Genomic DNA, 25,531 nt, shown 5'->3' on the forward strand with positions numbered 1-25,531 from the left:
CCCAAACAGTCGTGGCGGTAGTGCGCCATGTTGGTTGCAAGCTGCCAATAATCTCAAAAGAAGTGTTATTTGGGGGGGGTGTCACAAGACGTGACACCAGAAGTAGATCTCACAACCTTCCAGATGTTTTTGGGGGTCTTTAATGTTTATAGATTTTGGATTAAAAAAACATTCAGATTTAGCCATCTTAATTAGGAAGGTGCTTTTGTTACAGAGCTGACGACCAACTGATTAGATTCAGTGAATCACAGATTTTAGGCAGTCTGAGGTGAAGACAACCAGTCAAGGTTTAGGTCCCCCACTAACACAAGCTCACCAGGGTTTAGCCCTGAGCTTAGAGCCTCACAGCAGGCTTAGGGGAGCCTGGAACAGCCCCATGACTGTGAGGGACTGTCTATGCTGGAGTTCATGTTTCAATGCCAGAAGTTCAAATTGTTTGATAATCAAAACAGAGGAGAAGAGAGTTCACATTAGTCCTGTTCTTTACATAAATGGCGACACCTCCGCCTTCCCTGGGACGATCACAATGAAAACATTGTAGCTGTTGATAGCAACGTTGGAATTCTAGATTGATTACTCATCCATGTCTTGGACAATATGAGGATATCGACTTCCATTGTTTGTACCCAGATTCGTGCTAGATAAATCTTAGGGAGTAGACTCCTGACATTGAAATGAAGGATGCCAAGGCTGATCTGGCTCTGAAATGATCAGGGGTGTCAATTTTCAGGGAGGGCGAGGGGCCTGGGTTAGGGTTTTCGTTGCCAGTCAGTAAGAGAAGAAGGATAAGATATTTCCTCAGTGTTAGAAATTGAGTCATTTTTAACTATGTTGGAGATTTTCAGGTCAATGAGTGTGTTTTCTGTGCATGTAAAACTTCTCTGTCGGACTGATATACACGTTAGGGGAACAAGATTTGGTTGAATTAGTGGAACTAATCCCTGCAGGTAGCAGGACATCAGTTGGTGTGAAAACGAATTATCAATAGCCGATATTGACCAGGTGCAAGTCCCTGAGCTGGAGAAATCCAAAGATGGATGCTTCTGGATCCCACCAGAGGTACGATAATACTGACCTCCTCAGAACACATAAGTAAACAATAGATAACACAAAGATTAAATTCATTGTTACTGTGGCTAGAAGCAGAATATAAATCAAGCAAGAAGTGGGGGTGGGGGGGGTTAATTGATTAAACAACATGAGGTCATTACTGTTACTGTTGTTACTGTTACTGGCTGCAGAATATAAATTGAGCAAGAAGGGGGGCCCACACAGTGGTGGGCACAGTTCTGCTAATCATCAAAGCTAATGTTTTCATTATCTGATTAAAATTTTAACCAATCTAATTCTGGACAAGTTACTAAAGAAAGATGGTGGCGCGCATAGACGCAGCAGCCCTGAGCTCTCTCATACTTCTTGTGCATTCTTTTCTACTTCGATCTGACAGTGTCTACAGTACAGTCGTGCCGATCTACTCGCACTCAGCACCGAGGACACTTTCATTCACGGACAATGTTAATACCTCCAGAGATCATCAGAGCATCAGACTCCAATGTGAGACGGGGAAGGTGCTACGCGTGGCGGCGATCGAGAGGCAAGCGGGGAAGTGTGCAGGCCAGGCTGAATGCTAACCCAATAGGCCCCCTCTGCCTTCCATCCTTCTCTCAAATGCCCGCTCAATCCATAATACGATGGACAAAATCAGGCTACGACTGGCAGCCCAGAGGGATAAAACCAGCTGCTGCTGCAGGATATTTACAGAAACCTAGCTGGATTCCAACAGTCCAGATGCTGCTATCTAGCAGCCGCAATTATTCCTGTACCTAAAAAGGCCAACGTCACCTGACTGAATGATTACCGGCCTGTGGATCCCACCCATCCTCAGCAAGGGTTCACTAGATTTGCGGTATGGTGTTGGGGATGGGTTGCAGGGCAGTCTGTGGCGCAGCTGTGCACTGCAGCCTTCCACTGCGATCTCCATCCGTAATCCTGCCTTGCAGTTTTAATGCACACACCTTACTTCTACACGTTTAGTAAACACCTTCACCAATTTAGAGTCGGGGTCACTAGGCGGTGGGGGTTTCAGGCGGCTGTGGCACAGCGGTGGCCGTGGCCACCCACGGCAGTCTGCTACCTGCCGTCTCTTGCCCTGCTTTTAATGCAACACTTATCTTTGCACACTTAGGGGGTCGTACACAGCAAGGGAGATTAATTGTAAAACTATGGTGGGGTTGGTAGGTAGGATGAGTGTGGCATGTGGGGTTGGGGGTGGCTGTGTGGAGTCTGGGGCTCAGGGGTAGGGGGTCTGCCTCACCGGTTCTGCCGTGGTCCCGTGACCCTGCTCTGGGCCTGTGGGTCCCGTGGCCTGTTGTGGGGTGGGTGTTGGCACTGGGGGGGTTGGCGGCTCTGGGGGGATGGGGGCCGTGGTCTCCGCGGAATGGGCCCCGCTCTCACTAGGGCGGTCTCCTGATCATGGGCTTTGGTGTTTGGGTGGGATCCGAGGTGGGGGGTTTGGGGGGCCCTGCTGGCTGCCTGGGGGGCCTTGTGCTCTTCCTGGCCCCGGTGTTGGGCCTCGCCTCTTGTCTGGGGGCTGGGCCCCGCCTTCGTATGGCTCGGTGGTCCCTACCTTGTGCTTTGGATTCTGTTGCGGTGGCTCCTTTGCCCCCCGTCCTTGCCGCCGCTCGCTCCCGCCCCCGGGGGCCGTGGCCCTGGTGGCGTGGTTCTGGGGCTCCCCCTATTGGTGGGCCGGTGCCCTGTGTGCTTCCCTTGGGTATGGGGCAGCTCCCTGTGCCGTGGGGAGGGGTGGTGTCAGGGGTGCGTTCCGGCGCCGTCAGGCCGCTCCCCTGTTGGTTTGCTGTGCTGCCCGGTGGCTCTGGGGGCTACCTTTTCTGGCCTCTGTGCCCTTCTGCTGCCCTTTTCTCCTGGGGACCTGCATCTGGACCCACTTCCGTCATTGCTCGCGGTCGGGCGCATGGCTTCTGATGTGCCAGAGTGGTCTGTGTCATATGGTAAGGTTCTGTACTCTTGTCTTGGCCCAACCCACAGCCACAGTAGTGATCGGATATTTAGCTGTGATCTGGTTCTCTGTGTGTGGATGGTTGCGTGTTTGTGGCCGTCACCACAGTTCGGTTTTTGGATGCTCTTAAGGGGATTAACGCTACGGTGTTCTCAATTAGGGTATGAATGCTCACTAATTAGACAACACACTGTTGCTGTCAGTGTTTGTTCATGTGTGGTTGTTTGTCATGGTATGTTGTATGGTTAGGTTCCCGTCTCCTCGGTGTCTCACATCACGTTATTGTCTTCACACTTGTCTCTTGTTCTTGTCTGTCTTTGTGTTGTTTTGGTGGTCGGCCCTTCCTGATAGAAGTTGTCGGTTGGCTTTGAGTAGGAGTTATAGGCTGATTGGGAAGGGTGGATGTGGGGTCACACACACACCACATTCACTTATGCACTACATACCTCTGTCTTGCAAGAAATAAATTGCATATACGTGGTCTGTTAGAAAAGTATCCGACCTTTTTATTTTTTTCAAAAACCATAGGATTTGACTCACGTGTGATTGCATCAGCCAAGCTTGAACCTTCGTGCGCTATGCGCTAGTTTTTTTCACGCCTGTTGGTTGCGTCATTCGCCTGTGAGCAGGCTTTGTTGGAGCAGTGGTCCACCCCTCTCGTCAGATTTTTATTGCGAATAAATGTCTGAAAAATTTGGAGCTTTGCTGCATCAATTTTTTCCAGAAACTGTGAGAGACCTCTAGGTGGTAACCCATTCGGAAAATTCAGCTGGCTTTGAGGGACAATTTTATGGGGATTACAAGATTAAGGAGTGCTCCAGCCGGTTTTAATGACCGCCCACAGCAAATGAGAGCGTGCCACGCTCCAAGCGCCGATCGACAGGCTGAAACAACCAGATCATTTCCAACGTGAAGGCTTTGTTGATCCGGGACGTCGTCTGACTTACACAAAAATGGCAGGAGCGTGGACATCAGTACTTTTTTTGGCACATTCCACTGTTACAGGAGTTTTTTTTCATGGAAAGAAAAGCAGACGGATGCACCACCGTGCCGCTCATGGGCGGCACAAACCACCTCCATGTTGGTCTCACAGGACGGCTTTGCGATGGCTTTCAGACGGCTGTCGGTGGGTTTTCAGTCGTGTGACTAACTGAGAAATGTGGATGAGCCTGGACATGCCAAACATGCCTGTGAGGCTTCATCACGGCGTTGCTTTGCGCCATGCCGCACCGCCGTGACACGCTCCTCTTTCCATGACAAAAACTTCTGTAACAGTGGAATGTGCCGTTCATTTCCAAACTGGATGCTGTGTTTATCCGGGACGTCCTCTGACTAGCGCAGGAATTGCGGAAGACGTGGACATCAGCACTTTTTCGGCACATTGAGACAGACGTGCGGAGGAATTCCGCGCATCGCGGTGGAGCCGCATGGCGCAAAGCAACGCTGTGATAAGCCTCACAGGACATGTTCTGGCATGTCCAGGCTCATCCACAATTTCTCAGTTAGTCACACGACTGAGAACCCAACGACAGCCGTCTGAAAGCCATCTCAAAGCCGTCCTGTGAGACCAACACGGAGGTGGTTTTGTGCTGCGCCATGAGCGGCACGGTGGCGCATCCGTCCGCTTTTCTTTCCATGAAAAAAACTCCTGTAACAGTGTAATGTGCCGAAAAGTACTGATGTCCACGTCTCCTGCCATTTTTGTGTAAGTCAGACGTCCCGGATCAACAAAGCCTTCACGTTGGAAATGATCTGATTGTTTGAGCCTGTCGATCGGCGCTCGGAGCGTGGCGCGCTCTCAGCAGCTGTGGGCGGTCTTTAAACCGGCTGGAGCACTCCTTAATCTGTGTAATCCCCATAAATCGTCCCTCAAAGCCATTTGAATTTTCCGAATGGTTACCACCTGGAGGTCTCTCACAGTTTCTGGAAAAAATTGATGCAGCAAAGCTCTAAATTGTTCAGACATTTATTCGTAATAAAAATCCGACGAGAGGGGTGGACCACTGCTCACACAAAGCCTGCTCACAGGCGAATGACGCAACCGACAGGCGTGAAAAAACTCACGCATGCGCACGAAGGTTCAAGCTTGGCTGATGCAATCACACGTGATTCAAATCCATATGGTTTTTGAAAAAAATAAAAAGGTCGGATACTTTTCTAACAGACCTCATATGGGTATTAATGTTCATAAATGGTTCTGCCAGTGTGGCATTTTCCATTACTATATATGCAGACAGGGGAAGAAAAAAAAAACCTCACGCATCAGCACGCCTGTTGTTGTGATGACCCCACCTACTGTGTTCCCAGTTGGACGCCGTTCTTTCTTCTAGCGCCTGCCACGTGCTCTGCGCTGGATGCTGCATATATAAATAATTATTTCGTGGTGGATTAATCATTTATTTTCTTCAAATTGGCCACTGAAAACTGTTTACTGAATCGCAGTGGAGGCTGCAGCCGGAGCCGTTCATGCACACGCCTAACTGCCTGGAGAAAGCATTGCAAGCTGTCTAAAAAGGTAATTAATTGCCATGTTTACATTGTCATAGCTTGATAAAACAGTTGTGTGTTCTTTCCTTCTTGTGTGCAGCTGTTAAAGCATGTTTATAACAGATTTAACTTCTTGTTATAATCGTTCAGACGAGCTGCGCGCTGATGCGATCGTCTGGCATCACCACTCACTCTGTTCAGTTCTTTTTTGCTCAACTTGACGAGCTGCACGTCATGTTGGCGATTAGATCACGCCACATAGCACGACATTGGTGCGTGAAAGATTTTTTTGAACATTTCAAAATTCACTGTGTGCAATAGCACGCACCGACGCTCCTCTCACGTTTAGTCTGCACGTGTTAAAGATGAGTTTACTCTCCAACACGGCACAAGTCAAGCTAGTGTGTGAGTCAAAGTCATGCTTGTGTCAGGGGGCCTTAACTATCAACCAGTCTACATTTCTCTCATCTGCATGAGAAGACACAACAACAGGATGGCACTGCAGTGAGTCAACAGGCTGGATACTGAAAAATAGGCCAAACAATCAACCGCAGAGTCCTGTTTTTGTGTGTTCCAGTGTGCCACTGTGTGTTTGTGGTTTTTTCTGAACCATTTCCCACGTGAGCTACGTTCAGTAAGAGTTGAGATCCGTTCTGACTTTGCATGGGACTCAAATAAATGGCCTTTTCTGAATTTAAAGCATTGCTTCTGAGCCCTTTGTTCAGGATTGATTCAACAAAGAGCCGGGCCATTTACCCAGTTAGTATTTTTTACATTGAAAAGACATTCAAAGGTGAAAAATTTTTCAGTCTGCTTGTAGACGATGAATAAACATTTGGGTTTAGACTGTTTTTAACTGGCATTTTCAATAGTGTCATTTTCCCCCTATACAAAGAGTAAATTGTAGCAAATCATAATGTTGGAGCCAAAGAGGTTATATATGAGCACTAGAGTCTGCACTCGCACTGAGCCGTGTCCTGGCAAGGAGGTGTGGTCGCCTTTGTAATTACGAGCAATTTACTGAGCACTGCTCATAGAATTTCACTTAGTCTCGTCAAGAAACAGGTGGAATAAGCAAAGTGTGCAACGCATCTGCGCATGCGTGGGTCAAACGGGGGCAAAAATCCCAACTACCAAACTCACACCACTCCCATTGAATTTCGTATACAGTAGCATTAGCGGACTATAAAGTTAAGGCTTACAGGGATTGTTTCAAAGACTTTAAGCCTTAAGCGACGCATACAATAATGACAGGGGCACATTGTGCTGTTTTCAAATGCTCGAACGAAATTTATAGGCTTAAAAGTTGGCTGAAAACACGATTGCAAAGCTACACCGAGTCCACACAAAGACGGAAAGAAGAAGAAATGTGGTCGTAAACCTTCATTCATTCTACACAATTTCCCCACAGAAAAGAAAGATCCAGACGGACGTAAAAGATGGACTAAAATTGCAAGTTTCTTGCACACATTTATTTTGTCAGTATCCTGAAACTGTGCCGAATTATAATGTGGCTGATGCCGCTGTTTTCGTGCATCGGCTTATGACTGTAATGTCACGCCATGAATGACGTGGTGCGTAATATTGTAATATTGACATGTTCTATAAACAAACTGCATGCACATACCATTGTACGTGACACCAAAGAGGTTATATATGAGACAGACCTTCCCTGTAGTCCTTACGAAGCCGACGGAGTAGCAATTGCTCATCCCTGCTTAGCAAATATTCTGCAATATCCACAGTTTCAGACTCTGGACTTCGTCTAACCATCTGTCAGTTGCCTTCAAGGGGTTAGAAATTTGTTTGTCTCCAACTATCAACAAGGACTGGTCATTTTCGACAGCAGCGCGCTCTTCCTCCTTCGTCGGCATCAATGGTAGTTTCTGTACCGATGCAGCGTACGCAAAGGCAGCCAGCTCTTCTTTCCATTTCTGTCCACTGCCGTACGTAGTCCTGGTTGTAACAGGCAGTCCGCGGAGCTTACAAAAACGCTTTAAATCGTCAACTTTCCAGCAGTTGAAATGATCCAAATCACAGCACTCCTCACTGCTTTCCGCCGTCATAGCTTGTGGATTGGTAGTCAAAAATTTATCCTACCCATAATGCACCATGCTGCCCGAGATGTGCACTTCGCTTATATGCTGGAAAGCTGCACATGTTGGCAAAGCCACAAACGGAGGAAGAAGGGAGACAATATTTCCTTCCATAAGTACATGGTTTGGTTCTTCTTGTCACTTTGTCTGTGACATTTGGTTGATAAACAGGTGTATGTTTCCTGCCCGTGCCTGTGTCGTCTGTGGACATGGACCATTAACTCTTCTTATGTCAAGTTGATATTTTCTCCTGCCAGACAGATGTCTAGTTAGTTAGTGATTAAAATTGTTCAAGACCTACGATTTTTTATTATTTATTTATTTTTTACACACATTAAAATAATGAGACGCTGCTCGGAGATTATAATGACTGTGCCACTTACGGTCACTCCCACACACAGAATTGTGCACACACACACACCACCACTGACTTCATGAATGAAACTCGGTCAATAAAGGATAATTGTGTAAAAATATAGATAAATGTATCGTAATGGTCTTAGGAGTCGCGCTGTGCCTGTCACACAGCAGCAGCTCAGCAGCTTGGAACAGATCAGATCTGTGTAACTTTCAACACTAATATTTCAGAATGTGTGGGTGTCAGAGTAAGTTTAATACTTTCCTCACATGATTTAATGTTAATTTTACTGGTTCGATATCCAGGTCAGAATGGCATTTTAACACATATTTTGCGAGTGTTTTTCTGTGTGTGTTCAGTCGTGAATCCCCATTGAAAATGGATTAACATCTGCCAACTTCGTCAATATTTTGCCTGGTTAGGAGGCGTCATGTCGCTGTCCATGAAGGGACGTTCACGTTTAATGGGCAGCATTGGGAGTGTGGACTGTAGTTCTCATAACGTCACTATAGATGTGTTCATATCATATTTGATGACTTCTGACTTCTTGTTCGAGTGCCATGTAAGTAGTAAATCCATCTTCTGTACCGCTTACTCCAATTAAGGGTCACAAGGGGTCGGAGCCCATTTCAGCTGTCATGGAGCGTGAGGCAGGGTACACCCTGGACAGGACAACGATCTGTCGCAGGGCCACATATAGACAAACACATTCTCACATACACACACACACCAAGGGTCAATTTAAAGTTTTCAGTTCACCAAACATGCAGGTCTTTGGATGTGGGAGGAAGCTGCAGCACCCGGAGAGAACCCACACAAACAGGGAGAACATGCAAACTCCACACAGAAAGGCCACAGGGGGGAATCGATCCCATGACCTTCTTGCTGAGGCAACAGTGCGAAGCACTAATCCACCGTGCTGCCCTAAATAATAATATAATACATTTGTAAAGCATTTTAATTGAAGGAAAAAACTCAAAGTGCTGAACATAGCTGCAAGAACATGAAACAAAGATGCCCATATCCCAAAATTAAAACAAAACAGAAAAGAATTAGATGCAACAAGAAAAAATAAAAGATGAAAAACTTTCAAACTAATTACAGAAAATGTGTTTTAAAAATAGTCTTAAAGTCACATTTCAAATGCCAACACGCAGCCTGTTCCACAAGATACGACCACGGCAAAAAAGGCTCTGAAGCCTGCTGACTTCTTTTTAACCCTTGAGACACAGAGCAAGTCTGGATCCAAGGACCACAGGGCAGAGGAGGCACATAAGGCTGAACAAGTTCAGCAAGATAGTTGAGTTCATGACCGTTTAGAGCCTGAAATGTCTAATAAAATCTTGAAATATAGTCTTCGAGTCAGTGAAGGGAAGCCAGAATGTCTGTGATCAAACCTCCTGGTTTTCATCAAAACTCGAGGAACAATAATTCTGTACCATCTGTAGACATCCTACACTTTTATAGCAATCCAGAAAATCCAAAAACACTGCAATAGTCAATTGTGGAAGACAAGGACGTGAATTACAATTTGTGAAATTTAAAACAAATGCTGATGTACATTTCTACTTTATCAGTTCCATCAGTGCAATAACTTACTGTAATCAGCAAAAATGCCGCTAAGAGGATTTGAAAAGTCTCCGGTTCAACTCGGAACAGAATGAAAATTTAAAATGCTCCCACGGATGTTTACATTAAAAGATCAAAAAGGGATTCAACCTCAGACAGACCATCCAATCATCATGCAGAAGCTGAGCGTCCGGGCCAGCCGAGGCCAGCCACTGCCCCATAGACCCCCAGACACTGAGCGTCCGATGGGCGGGACAAAGCCCAGCATTTCCAATGACTCGTCTCGTTTCGCTGCAGTATTTGCTTCGCTATTAAACTCTGTGGTCGCTCAGCGTCCACACTGTTTAAAGCACCGTGAAGCTGGGGAATACGTAAATCAATACATACCTTTTTCCTTTGCTCATTTCTCCTTTTCTTCTTTCTTTTTCTTTCGAAATTGGGCACCTGATGGCTTTGATCGTTTCCTATCCATGATTATGTCTTACTCCGTTTCGACCACCTCCTCGTCCAAATATTGAATGATTCCCCCCTCCCCCTGCACAAACTCTGCACTGTGCAGCATTGCTCAACTAACGCGAGAGGTGAGATGGGGGGGCTCTGCCGTAACGTAACCATGAACTCCCCCGTCAGGACAACCCCCCCCCAACCCCGTTTTTTTTTTTTTTTTTGACCGTTTTTTTTAGCATGCTTGTGCCCCCCCCCCCATGCCGCCCCAGCCTCGGCCCGCCTCCAGGACCGCCCCTGATAGGACCCAAAAAATGTTGAACTATGCCTGGGCAGGGCAACGCCAGAGGAACTCTGGTGGAGTCCTGCAGTGGTCCTGACATGCAAATCAGCCGTCCGACCTCAGTATAGGGGCAAAAGACTAATCAAACCATCTAGTAACTGCTTCCCTCTGAAGTTTCCCTCAAGATAGCCGGCGCTTCCCGCTCACAGTTTTATCTGGTAAAGCGAATGACTAGAGGCCTTGGGGCCGAAATGATCTCAACGTATTTTCAAACTTTAAATGGGTAAGAAGCCCGGCTCACTGGCTTGGAGCCGAGAGTGGAATGTGAGCCGCCTCGTGGGTCACTTTTGGTAAACAGAACAGGTGCTGCAGGATGAACTGAACCGGGATGAAATATTCTGCAGCTTTGTACACACACACCCGTACGCACTGGCCACCTTCATTAATACAGTGAGAAACCACACCCCTTTTTTGAAGTTGTTGAATGAACTGATCCCCATGTTATACAAATTATATTAATAACATTAGCAGCAATTGTCAAATTGAACATTCGTGTCAGTGACGGGTGTTTGTGCACAAACCCAGGCTCATGTTTTTCTTTCGTGCTCCCATCACGAAATGATTCAAATTGCTCAGACACAATGAATAATGTGACAGAGTTTGGTGAAAATCTAGTCACCAGTTTGTGAGTTATTTTGTACAAGACACTCAGGAAAGACTACAGAACATCCTGCATGACCCAGACGCTGACTTTATTCAAGGGAGGAAAGACATTTAATAACTTTTATGTTGTTCAGAGATTTAAATTGCTCCATATATCCTCCTGACTAACAGGAAGGTCGTCAGGAGGATATCAGACAGTCTTTTTTAAAACAGGGCAATAAGTGTTTAAGCATTAAAAGAGACATTTTCACAAAAATGAAAAGATGCTAATTCACATTTTTTTCCTCTATAATCCTGTAACCCAACGTGTGAAAGACAGACAGATTTAAAAACATGACGTCCCTGACAAACCTGTCAAATCAGTAAGACACAACGTCCAAAAATTCAGCACAAGAACAGCAATCGAGCAACAAAACGCACTGTGTTTGTTTGGGACAGGAGACACACTGCAGTACCAGCTCAGCAAGTTCTTCCTGTCAAACCAAACACCTTCACATGCCACACATGATCACACACACACCCCACCCAACACACGCACACAACCCGCAGTGATTCTTACTTTTACTTTGACTTCTATGGCATTGCAGACTGTATGTACCAAAGATATTTCATGTTTTGGGTGGACAAATTCATTCATCTCTGATTCATTCATCCCTGAACATACATCCATTCCTGCATTTAGGCCCTGTAACACATTCCAAAAAGATTTGGGACAGCAGCTATATAGGAATAATACAACCCCAATTCCAATGAAGTTGGGACGTTGTGTAAAATATGAACAAAAACAGAACACAATGATTTGCAAATCCTCTTCAACCTACATTCAATTGAATAAACCACAAAGACAAGATATTTAATGTTCAACTGATAGACTTTGTTGTTTTTGTGCAAATATTTGCTCATTTTGAAATGGATGCCTACAACACATTTCAAAAAAGCTGGGACATGGCAACAAAAGACTGGGAAAGTTGATGAATGCTCAAAGAACACCTGATTGGAAACAGGCGAGTGTCATGATTGGGTATAAAAGGAGCATCCCTAAAAGGCTCAGCCGTTCACAAGCAAAGATGGGGCGAGGATCACCACTTTGCGAACAACTACATGAAAAAAATAGTCCAGCAGTTTAAGAACAATGTTTCTCAACGTTCAATTGCAAGGGATTTAGGGATTCCATCATCTACAGTCCATAATATAATCAGAAGATTCAGTGAATCTGGAGAACTTTCTACACGTAAGCAGCAAAGCCAGAAACCAACATTGAATGCTCGTGACCTTCGATCCCTCAGGCAGCACTGCATTAAAAATCGACATCATTATGTAAAGGATATTAATGGGCTCAGGAACACCTCAGAAAACCATTGTCAGTTAGCACAGTTCATCGCTACATCTACCATCAAACTCTACCATGCAAAGCGAAAGCCACACATCAACAACATCCAGAAACGCCTTCTCTGGGCCCAAGCTCATTTGAAATGGACAGATGCAAAGTGGAAAAGTGTGCTGTGGTCTGATGACTCCACATTTCAAAGTGTTTTTGGAAATCATGGACGTCGTGTCCTTTGGACAAAAAAGGGAAAAGACCATCCAGATTGTTATCAGTGCAAAGTTCAAAAGCCAGCATCTGTGATGGTATGGGGGTGTGTTAGTGCCCATGGCATGGGTAACTTACACATCTGTGATGGCACCATCAATGCTGAAAGGTACATCCAGGTTTTGGAGCAACACATGCTGCCATCCAAGCAACGTCTTTTTCAGGGACGTCCCTGGTTATTTCAGCAAGACAATGCCAAGCCACATTCTGCACGTCTTACAACAGCGTGGCTTTGTAGTAAAAGAATGCAGGTACTAGACTGACCTGCCTACAGTCCAGACCTGTCGCCCATTGAAAATGTGTGGCGCATTATGAAGCACAAAATATGACAACGGAGACCCCGGACTGAACAACTGAATTGGTACACCAAGCAAGAATGGGAAAGAATTCCACCTACAAAGCTTCAACAATTAGTGTCCTCAGTTCCCAAACGCTTATTGGGTGTCGTTCGAAGGAAAGGTGATGTAACACAGCGGTAAACATACCACTGTCCCAGCTTTTTTGAAACATGTTGCAGGCATTCATTTCAAAATGAGCAAATATTTGCACATAAACAATAAAGCTTATCAGTTTGAACATTAAATATCTTGTCTTTGTGGTGTATTCAATTGAATATAGGCTGAAGAGGATTTGTAAATCATTGTATTCTGTTTTTATTTACATTTTACACAACGTCCCAACTTCATTGGAATTGGGGTTGTAACAACGTACCAAAAAAAGAACAAAACAGAAAAACACATAGTTCCAGAAAGATCAGTGGTGCACTGTCAGATCCCGCTTTTTAGATACACGACACACGCTCACCCTCTGATGAGTGTTTGTGTAAAACCAGCTCTCCGTCTCTGGGGTCCAACCTTCGTGTCTCCACGGGTATTACCCAGCAGGGCTGCACAAAGGCTGTTCAAGCTGGTGGCGAGGAACTTCATCTAGCTGCTCACTGCCTCCATCCGGACGTCCACCCCGCTGAAGCTGATGTCGCACCCCGGTCGAATAGCCTTCTCAGGAACCAGGATACGAACCAGCCACGCCCATTAACGGCAGCTCTCCTCTTATGGATCAGGGCTCTTGGAATGTTGCTAGATTTTAAATTTAGTGACTCGTACAGCGAGTCCCCAGGATGTGTTATTTTCATTAAAAAAACCAGACTACCTTTTAGAGCCTTTTGATGCTGTACACCCAATAAACTTAACTTTTACACCTTAAGAAGCATCAATAATGCAATGTCCGAGCCTTAACACTTTAACTGCATGCTTGGAATTTTATTCCAGGTTTTGCAAGTGCCGATAACATAATCAAAATAGGTTATATGGTGATAATTTCACAACAGTAATTCAAGTATAATTAGAATAATGATTGGCAGAGATTTTTGTTTAATTCAATAATTCTGACTGATCTTACTTTGACTGGGACTGGATTGACTTCTTAACCATTTTTTCTAGGAGTGAGGGAAGGAGGTTTTTGAGGTTAGGGTCCCCAGCTCGATGAACTTGATTTCCTCTTCATCAGCTATTAACATAAGAATTTATTCCGTCTTCAATCAACCAAAAGTTGATCTAATCCATTCTGGTATGCTGTGATATTCCTTGAGAGAGAAATCGTTGAACATTCCCCACTCAGACTTAAGGCCAGTGGTTATCCTCCATTGTTCTGCTACTCCGTGACTGGACGGCCTGAGTGGGAGTTGAAATCTCTCTCAAATGATCTTTTATGGCTCCAGTCCTCTCACTCCACTATTCCAATTGCTGCTCACAAGATGGTCAAGTCTTGTGATCTCCTCGTAGCAGGGGAGTAGTGGCAACAGCACCTCTCCCTGTAAGAATAACCCCGTTTTCTGGTGTTTCAACAAGTTATATATGTTCTTGACTCCAGTCGTCCTCACATGATCTTGGTTACCATGGGGACGCTGTTGACTCAAAACCTCCTCCCTTCTCCTTCTGCTTTACTGGAAATCTCCGCAGCCCCTACCAGTAACTTATTTCTCAAGTTCCTCTTTTCTGTTAACACTTCAGCTTTTCCGAGAATTCATTCTTTTAAATCATTTCTTCAAAATCACATCAATCATTTCAACTCTTTTACATAAAAACAATTCATATGATCATATACAAACACTCATTCCTTATTATTCATTTCATTTTTACCAACATCTTAATCATTTGATCAGTGTTTAACATCAGCTTTTCTTGCCTTACTTGCGACATCTTCTTCACTTCCTCTTTTTCTCTGACTCTGCACTCTTTATGAAAAACAACTCATATAATCATTCATTTCACTTATTTGTAAAATACATTTTCTAATCAACTCTTAATTTTAACACATTAATACTCCATTTGATCATACTTGTCATGTTAAAATCATTCTTAGACATATTCCCTCGTCTTCACCACCGAGTTCATTCCGTGGGCCTCCCATTTACAATGGAAAAGTCTGGCATGACCTCACTTACTCCTGGAAGGTACCAAACACTGTGCAATTTAATCCAACAGCATGTATATTAATTCCATGGCACGTATTATATTCCAAGATGAAAACAAGCTGAAAGCAAGCTTAAAGTCATCTTTCCTGACAGCACCTAATGCACATCATGAAATGACCATCATGAAAGTAACTGGGACATACGTACACGTGCACAAGTGGAAACACAGCACAAGCAACAAGTGAAGGTAGCAGGATGGAGAAAGACATCATGAGCATGAGTGGAACACTTTGGACGGGACAAAGGGGAAGTACAACTTGCAGCTGGAGAAACCTTTATTTATTCTGGAAGAGACAACAGCAGCCACAGAGACAGAGTGACTGATGTCAGAAAGAGCAGCAGGAGCTTGAATCGAATGAACCCCAATAAACAAGACAGTAATTCAAGCAAGATTCTTTTCCAAGCACATAAAGCGAATGGTTACACATATTTACACACCCAAAGAGGACACAGGTGAACAAGTCAAAAATGAATTTTACACACATGAATACTGTCGAAACTGGGGATATTAACGCGTAGATATGGGCTGGATTACTGAATGACAATGAGGAAAACTTTGCAAGATGTGTGATATGAATGAGGTCATAATAACAAGAACACTGAACCCACAAATAGACCATTCACAGGAAGGTGAAGAACCAGATAGATCATGTACAAAATGGAAAACTTCAGAAATTCAATGAAAGACACAAGAGATCTGTAAGTGATCCAGTGGTGGGCACACTTCCGATAATCCAATAACCGATAATTCTCAAAGATAAATTTTCTATTATTGGATTATCTTTTCAGATAACTTTGAAATTAACTTTGAATTTATCGGACTAATTATTTTCCGATAAATTTTTGTCCAATAACTTTTAGACCATTAACGTGGTAAACAAAGGTGAACAGATGTGTACTTCTACCCTATACAAACAGAGAAGAGCTGGTTCTAGAAGAAACCGCTTTATCCTCTGCAGTCAAAGAAGAACTGGCCAAAAAAAAAAAAACCATTCTTTTTAACCCCACGTTCACAATAGGAGAATGCAATTGAGACACTCTGATCAGGACAACAGCATTAAACTCTAGTGCCTACAACTCTCATGAATATAATCTCTGGGTTTAGAGACGTTGTTTTGTGTTGCTGTTATTAAATTCCATGCATCTTAAACATAGCAAGTAGCAACACAGATTATCTGGAATTTTGTTTTGGCAAGTTTTCAAGGTCTCTACTGCCATCTACTGGCCAGTAGTGCTCATGGCAGTGCTCAGACTGAAACTAGGCAGACACTGTTCCACAGAACCGCACGGTGGAAAAGTTCAGAGCACCCGATTTATGTTCTCACACACATTGTACGTTCAAAAACCACGTCAGACTCGTGTTTCCAGAAGCAAAACGTAAACAGATGCTTTTTCAAACTTAATTTACAAAAACGCTCCATGGGAAACATCAAAGTTTAAAAAAAAATTACAAGACAAGGTCTGCGGTGTTTGCACAGGCACAAGAATATCAAACAGGTTTGATTTTCATTCGACCATACGATCGGCGATCAGGAGGTGGTCATGAGATGTTAAACGCAGCTCGTTACTTCATGTAGTGTTTGGGGTCGCCACAGCAGATACAACCAGATCTGCATTGATATTTGGCACAGGTTTTATGCAGGATGCCCTTCCTGACGCAACTCCAGTGTTACCTGGAGAAACACACACAGCCGCTGGTGTTCCAAAGAGGTCTCCCATCCAATTACTAACCAGGTCCCGCACTGCTTAGTTTCTGAGATCTGACAGGATCGGCTTTTGTGTCTATGAATGGTGGGTTTTTTCCCAAACTGATGGCTGCTTTATGAGTTTACACAGGAAATCAATGGAGGCAAGAAAAATCCCTCCGCGTGGCTGAAAAATGACAAATTTCAAACAATTTAAGCACCTGCCCCAACTACATGAACTGAGCTCATCTCATAAAAACAAAAGCTAAAACTTAAATAAAAGTAATTATTTGGAGTCATTCTGCTTCAGTATGCTCCATTTCATTTCATTTTACCCTCATAACCCTCAAAGGGTTACTTTTTTTTTCTACACCCATCCCACCAGCTTGGAGGCGTATTAGCATATTTAAAGGGAACAGAGTTATTCAACAGAATATAGTACAGTGTAATTTCCTCCACCTTTTTTCTCCCCCTCCCTTATCAACCACATTTCCTCATTAATATAACATACATCAGACTTCATTAATGCTCCACACCCCAACAGTTGGTGGCAGTAATGCATCATGTTGGTTTCGAAACCGCCAAAAACTTAATAGAAGAAGAAGAATCCAACGAAGAAGAAATTTCCTTTTGTCGTTCGAGGCTAAAGCTAGTCAGCTGAAGACGCTGAAAACTCTTCTCTGAACAGATCAAACTTCCCTCAGTGATCCTTGAATATGTTTTTGAAGAGCTCCAGAAGCAGAAAAGTCGACATTAAACCGGAAGAAGAAGAAAAGGTGAAGTTAGCGCGAAAAGGTGGAAGAGCTGAGAAGGTTGTTGAAAAAGCGGCTAACTGCTGCTAATACCGAGATATTTGAGTTGGTAGAAACAAACAGATCGCAGAGCAGCAAGAAGAACCGAGTGGATTTAAAGAAGAGAAGAAACTAGTCAACGTGCTGGATGCTGTTTTCAAGCCTGAAGTTCGCTGATCCAGAGCAGGTTTGTCCACTAAACGTTTGTATTCAGGTTTCTGTCTACACAATGAAAACGTGGCGCTGCATAGTGATGGGCAAATGAAGCCCCATTCAAGACTCGAGGCTTCTCACCAAACGTTTCGATACATGTCTCGAGGCCTCACGCAGTGCTTGGTTTGCTGTACTGCCATCAAGTGGAGAAAGAAATGCACAGGATGAATTTACTCTGATGACCCCCTAATTTGATGTTTGACCTTAAATTGTGCAAATAAATACTTGAAACAATAAATTAATGAACCAAGAATAATATTGTTCGTTAACTTAGTGAATTAAACAAATAAGGCCCTAGACATATTAGTTTTGAGACATATATTAGTCATTTTTTTAAATGGGTGGTTTCAAATAATAATTTATAACAATGAAAGACTATTTTGGGGAGAGAGGGGCTGCTAAGTCCATAATCAACAATTTAAAACAATCCATAAAATTGCATCCCAGCTGCAGGCATTGAACCTGTCAATCACTCTCCTCCACGCGCTGGACTGGGCAAGCACCAAACGTTTCCTGCATTTTTCGAGCGCTTTTCAGCGAATCGATTCGCTCAACGAAGCAGTCACGTGGTTTCAGCAAACGAGGCCTCGTTTAGCTGTAGTCACGTGGTTTGATACAGGCCTCGAAGCAGGGCTTCATTTGACACGCCTCCTTTTGCTCGATACAGCCTTCGGAGCCTCGCATCATTTCGCCCAACACTAGCGCTGCACCAGATTGTTACATTCTCAGCGCCATAATGCAGATTTTCAAATTTAGGGTGTTTGGATACTGATAATCGCGAAATGAGGGTAAAAAGTAACGAAATGGAGCAGATTGAACCAGACTGACTCCAAATAACTTCAGTCAATAAGTCAGTCTGCTCCATTTCGCTACGTTTAACCCCAGTTTCGTTATATCAGTCCCATTTCGCTTAAAAATAGTAAATAAAATGAATTAATTGAATCATATTAATCGTATTTGGAGTCAGTCTTTTCATTACATTTACCCCCATTTGGTGATTATTAGTCTCCATTTCGTTCTTTTCGTATTTTAGTATAGCCGGAGTAGGGATGGGTATTGATAAAATTTATCGATATTGATGCCATTATCGATTCTGCTTATTAATCCAATTCCCTTATCGATACCTCTTGTGAATTTTGTACTAAAAGTAGGCTTTACAGGATTTCGTTGTATTATTGAGTCTTAAAGTAAATAAATATGAAATTGGTCTCTGTATCCTTGATCTCTGAACATAAATAAAATAAACAAAATGTAGATTTTGTCAAAAGCATTTCCTTTCAGACATTTTGGCGTGAATGTCTCTCCATACCTCTGAGCTGAGCTTGGATGCTGCACGGCAGTGCAGGACATGTCATTTTGGGAGGAAAAACGTTTTGATCGATTGCAGTTTGTTTGTATTACAACATTTGGAAAGAGGTGTCAATTGATTTAAACAGCGTTTCGCTTTGAAGTTATTAATTCCGGCTGGACTCTATCGTTCTAACTTGACTCAGCAGAGAGCGCACAGTGTTTGGAGCTGTGTGAACAGAATGGAGGACGATTCTCGTTTCTTTGTCGCAACAAGACAGGAGTCACAGTTAGTGACTTGAATTCTCGCAGTCGGATATCTGGGAACTCCTAGCCGGAAGCCAGGCGCCATCTTAGCTTGGGGGAATTGCACAACTTCAGCAACATTGATAGCAGCACAAAAATGCCCAAAAGTTGTTGTATTCTGGGTTGTACAGCCAACCAAGAGTTATCCAGAACGGCAGTTCTATATTATAGCATCGGAGAAATGCAGGCGCGAGAATGGCTCGCTGCAATCAATGGGCCGCTGTAAACACCGACAGGAGTATCAACAAAAAAAAACCGATGGGATCCCAAGTCTGGTCCTGCTATCTGTGTTCTGCCCATTTCATCTCGTAAGTACTTTGTGTTAATATTTATGAATTGAGGTTGTCGTCAGGATCCGTTCACATTTTTCAACAGTTTGAAAATTCTGATAAAGCGCCAGCTACAGAAATGAAGCTGGATGACGGTTGAACGATGTCTCCGAAAGTCAACATAATCCAGATTTCTTGTTTTGTTTTGGCTTCGGTGTCCATCGTTAGTGCCACATGACCGGGGCTAACTGATACAATTATTAATATATTCTTATGTAGGCTGAAAAGTTCTAAGGCTGACTGTGATGCAGTTGACAAATTGAACAAATCAGGGTTATTTTTCTACATAGTCTCCCTGTAACTCCACACACTTCTTCCAGCGGTGCTTGAGTGGTTCAATTCCCTTGGCATAGAAGCTTTCATCTTGAGAGTCAAATAGTCCTCAACGGCAGCCATCACCTCATCATTGCTCCGATAGTGCTTCCAGCCAAGATTTTTTTCAGGTTTGGGAACAGATGAAAGTCCGAGGGTGCCAAGTCATGAGAATATGGTGGGTGATCTACCAGTTCAAATCCACACTTGTGGATAGTGGCCGTGGCCACTGTTGACTTGTGAGCTGGGGCATTGTCTTGATGGAACAGCACCCCTTTCGTCAGTTTTCCTGGTTGCTTCTTTTGTTAGCCTCGCGTAACTGTCTCAGTAGGTTAGAATAGTACTGTCCATTATGGTTTGTCCCTTTTCAAGATAGTCCACAAACACAATGCCCTTGGCATCCCAGAAAACTGAAACGTGACCTTCCCCGCAGACGAAATGACCTTGGCCTTCTTGGAGGTGGTGACCTTGGGTGTTCCACTGCATTGATGTTTTTTTTTTGTCTCTGGTTCAAAGTGGTGAATCCAACACTCATCCTGGGTAAGAAAACGTTCCATGTAATTGGCTGGATCCTCTTCAAATTGCGCCAAGTTTGCCTTCGACATGACTAGCCTGGTGCGTTTCTGATCAGGCGTCAGAAGACGTGGCACCCACCGAGCTGACACCTTTGACATTCCAAGTTCTTCATGCAGAATGTGTTCAATTCTCTCAGGATATTCCCACAGCATCTGCTAGCCCTTCTTATGGAGGTACTAATCACACCGCGATGCCAGATTTTGTCCATTTTTGCCGTTTCCCTCTACCACGAACTTTCAAACTTGGCTATGAACCACAAACTACCTCACAACCTGGAAGAAAAAAACACAGTCATCAGAAGAGTTGAACTTAATGCATGCCAAGTTTTATTGAAATAGCATTTCTCCTTCTTGGTGAGCCTTAGAACTTTTCAGCCTACCCTCGTATACATATATATAACAAATACTCACGAAGACTCTTGATGAGTATGTGTAGACGTGTTTGTAATCCATCTCTGCCATTGTTTAGGATCATCTAACCAGTCGTCTGCAATAATCTTATACGGGTATTTTCGGATTCCTGCCAACTCCTGCTTCTTTCTGTATCGATTCTGTGCTCAGGTGGCAAATTCTCTTCGTACTGATACGTCATCAGAAAAACAAATTGGAAGTAGAGAAACAACTAATTTTGGGGACGTGTTAACGTTTCCGCCAAACAAAGGGGCCTAGAAATTAGGTCACGTGTGACGTCACGGCGTCTGTGAGAATCTGCACAAAAGTCAATCAATCAATCAATCAATTTTTTTATATAGCGCCAAATCACAACAAACAGTTGCCCCAAGGCACTTTATATTGTAAGGCAAGGCCATACAATAATTATGTAAAACCAACGGTCAAAACGACCCCTGTGAGCAAGCACTTGGCTACAGTGGGAAGGAAAACTCCCTTTTAACAGGAAGAAACCTCCAGCAGAACCAGGCTCAGGGAGGGGCAGTCTTCTGCTGGGACTGGTTGGGCTGAGGGAGAGAACCAGGAAAAGACATGCTGTGGAGGGGAGCAGAGATCGATCACTAATGATTAAATGCAGAGTGGTGCATACAGAGCAAAAGAGAAAGAAACAGTGCATCATGGGAACCCCCCAGCGTCTACGTCTATAGCAGCATAACTAAGGGAGGTTTCAGGGTCACCTGATCCAGCCCTAACTATAAGCTTTAGCAAAAGGAAAGTTTAAGCCTAATCTTAAAAGTAGAGGTGTCTGTCTCCCTGATCTGAATTGGGAGCTGGTTCCACAGGAGAGGAGCCTGAAATTCTAGAATAGAATTTAAAATTCTTCTTCTTACTTATAAGGTTTTGAATATCAGTCCCATCTTATCGGGACCTCGTAGTACCATATTACCCCATTAGAGCGCTTCGCTCTCAGACTGCAGGCTTATTGTTCCTAGGGTTTGTAAGAGTAGAATGGGAGGCAGATCCTTCAGCTTTCAGGCTCCTCTCCTGTGGAACCAGCTCCCAATTCAGATCAGTGAGACAGATACCCTCTCTACTTTTAAGATTAGGCTTAAAACTTTCCTTTTCGCTAAGGCTTATAGTTAGGGCTGGATCAGGTGACCCTGGACCATCCCTTGGTTATGCTGCTTTAGACGTAGACTGTGGGGGGTTCCCATGATGCACTGTTTCTTTCTCTTTTGCTCTGTATGCATCACTCTGCATTTAATCATTAGTGATCGATCTCTGGCCCCCCTCCACAGCATGTCTATTCCTGGTTCTTTCCCCTCAGCCCCAACCAGTCTCAGCAGAAGACTGCCCCTCCCTGAGCCTGGTTCTGCTGGAGGTTTCTTCCTTTAAAAGGGAGTTTTCCTTCCACTGTAGCCAAGTGCTGCTCATAGGGGTCGTTTTGACCGTTGGGGTTTTCATAATTATTGTATGGCCTTGCCTTACATATAGAGCGCCTTGGGGCAACTGTTTGTTGTGATTTGGCGCTATATAAAAAAAGTTGATTGATTGAAATTGATTGAAAGCTGAAGGCTCTGCCTCCCATTCTACTCTTACAAACCCTAGGAACTACAAGTAAGCCTGCAGTCTGAGAGCGAAGCGCTCTATTGGGGTGATATGGTACTACGAGGTCCCTAAGATAAGATGGGACCTGATTATTCAAACCTTATAAGTAAGAAGAAGAATTTTAAATTCTATTCTAGAATTAACAGGAAGCCAATGAAGAGGCCAATATGGGTGAGATATGCTCTCTCCTTCTAGTCCCCGTCAGTACTCTAGCTCCAGCATTTTGAATTAACTGAAGGCTTTTAGGGAACTTTTAGGACAACCTGATAATAATGAATTACAATAGTCCAGCCTAGAGGAAATAAATGCATGAATTAGTTTTCAGCATCACTCTGAGACAAGACCTTTCTGATTTTAGAGATATTGCGTAAATGCAAAAAGCAGTCCTACATATTTGTTTAATATGCGCTTGAATGACATATCCTGATCAAAATGACTCCAGATTTCTCACAGTATTACTAGAGGTCAGGGTAATGCCATCCCACAGTAAGGATCTGGTTAGACACCATGTTTCTAAGATTTGTGGGGCCAAGTACAATAACTTCAGTTTTATCTGAGTTTAAAAGCAGGAAATTAGAGGTCATCCATGTCTTTATGTACTGTAGACATCCTGCAGTTTAGCTAATTGGTGTGTGTCCTCTGGCTTCATGGATAGATAAAGCTGGGTATCATCTGCGTAACCATGAAAATTTAAGCAATACCGTCTAATAATACTGCCTAAGGGAAGCATGTTAAAGTGAATAAAATTGGTCCTGCACAGACCTTGTGGAACTCCATAATTAACTTTAGTCTGTGAAAAAGATCCCATTTACATGAACAATTGTATCTATTAGACAAATATGATTCAAAACCACCGCAGCGCAGTGCCTTTAATACCTATGGCATGCTCTAATCTCTGTATAAAATTTTATGGTCAACAGTATCAAAAGCGCACTGAGGTCTAACAGAACAAGCACAGAGATGAGTCCACTGTCCGAGGCCATAAGAAGATCATTTGTACCTTCACTAATGCTGTTTCTGTACTATGATGAATTCTAAAACTTGACTGAAACTCTTCAAATAGACCATTCCTCTGCAGATGATCAGTTAGCTGTTTTACAACTACCCTTTCAAGAATTTTTGAGAGAAAAGGAAGGTTGGAGATTGGCCTAATTAGCTAAGAGCTGGGTCAAGTGCCGGCTTTTTAAGTAATGGTTTAATTACTGCCACCTTACAAAGCCTGTGGTACATAGCCAACTAACAAGATAGATTGATATATTTAAGATCGAAGCATTAAATACTGGTAGGGCTTCCTTGAGCAGCTGGTAGGAATGGGGTCTAATAAACATGTTGATGGTTGGATGACGTAACTAATGAAATAACTCAGACAGAACAACGGATCGTGGGGAGAAAGAGTCTAACCAAATACCGGCATCACTGAAAGCAGCCAAAGAACGATACGTCTTTGGGATGGTTATGAGTAATTTTTTCTCTAATAGTTAAAATTTTGTTAGCAAAGAAAGTCATGAAGTCATTACTAGTTAAAGTTAATGGAATACTCAGCTCAATAGAGCTCTGACTCTTTGTCAGCCTGGCTACAGTGCTGAAAAGAAACCTGGGGTTGTTCTTATTTTCTTCAATTAGTATGAGTAGAAAGATGTCCTAGCTTTACAGAGGGCTTTTTTATAGAGCAAAGATCTTTTTCCAGCTAAGTGAAGATCTTCTAATTAGTGAGCGCCATTTCCTCTCCAACGTAGGGTTATCTGCTTTAAGCTACGAGTTTGTGAGTATACCACGGAGTCAGCACTTCTGATTTAAAGCTCTCTTTTTTAGAGGAGCTACAGCATCCAAAGTTGTCTTCAATGAGGATGTAAAACTATTGACGAGATACTCTATCTCACTTACAGAGTTTAGGTAGCTACTCTGCACTGTGTTGGTATATGGCATTAGAGAACATAAAGAAGGATCATATCCTTAAACCTAGTTACAGCGCTTTCTGAAAGACTTCTAGTGTAATGAAACTATTCCCCACTGCTGGGTAGTCCATCAGAGTAAATGTAATGTTATTAAGAAATGATCAGACAGAAGGAGTTTTCAGGGAATACTGTTAAGTCTTCTATTTCCATACCATAAGTCAGAACAAGATCTAAGATATGATTAAAGTGGTGGGTGGACTCATTTACTTTTTGAGCAAGCCATAGAGTCTAATAATAGATTAAATGCAGTGTTGAGCTGTCATTCTCAGCATCTGTGGATGTTAAAATCGCCCACTATAATTATCTTATCTGAGCTAAGCACTAAGTCAGACAAAAGGTCTGAAATTCACAGAGAAACTCACAGTAACGACCAGGTGGACGATAGATAATAACAAATAAAACTGGTTTTTGGGACTTCCAATTTGGATGGACAAGACTAAGAGTCAAGCTTTCAAATGAATTAAGCTCTGTCTGGGTTTTTGATTAATTAATAAGCTGGAATGGAAGATTGCTGCTAATCCTCCGCCCCGGCCCGTGCTACGAGCATTCTGACAGTTAGTGACTCGGGGGTTGTGACTCATTTAAACTAACATATTCATCCTGCTGTACCAGGTTTCTGTAAGGCAGAATAAATCAATATGTGATCAATTATTATATCATTTACCAACAGGGACTTAGAAGAGAGAGACCTAATGTTTAATAGACCACATTTAACTGTTTTAGTCTGTGGTGCAGTTGAAGGTGCTATATTATGTTTTCTTTTTGAATTTTATGCTTAAATAGAGTTTTGCTGGTTATTGGTAGTCTGGGAGCAGGCACCGTCTCTACGGGATGGGTAATGAGGGGATGGCAGGGGGACAGAAGCTGCAGAGAGGTGTGTAAGACTAAAACCTGCGTCCTGGTCCCAACCCTGGATAGTCACAGTTTGGAGGATTTAAGAAAATTGGCCAGATTTCTAGAAATGAGAGCTGCTCCATCCAAAGTGGATGGATGCCGTCTCTCCTAACAAGACCAGGTTTCCCCAGAAGCTTTTCCTAATTATCTATGAAGCCCACCTCATTTTTTGGACACCACTCAGACAGCCAGCAATTCAAGGAGAA

General features: G+C 43.4%; 1 long non-coding RNA gene across 1 annotated transcript; it reads left to right on the forward strand.

Moving 5' to 3' along the window:
* Nucleotides 1–10,386: 10,386 nt before the first annotated feature.
* Nucleotides 10,387–20,292, forward strand: LOC117530339. Its single transcript, XR_004566328.1, has 3 exons — nt 10,387–10,515; nt 11,968–11,969; nt 20,280–20,292. It is a non-coding gene; the product is annotated as an uncharacterized LOC117530339 (long non-coding RNA).
* The last annotated feature ends 5,239 nt before the right edge of the window (nt 20,293–25,531 follow it).

The sequence above is a fragment of the Thalassophryne amazonica genome, chromosome 18 (genome assembly GCF_902500255.1).
Source record: "Thalassophryne amazonica chromosome 18, fThaAma1.1, whole genome shotgun sequence".
NCBI lineage: Eukaryota > Metazoa > Chordata > Actinopteri > Batrachoidiformes > Batrachoididae > Thalassophryne > Thalassophryne amazonica.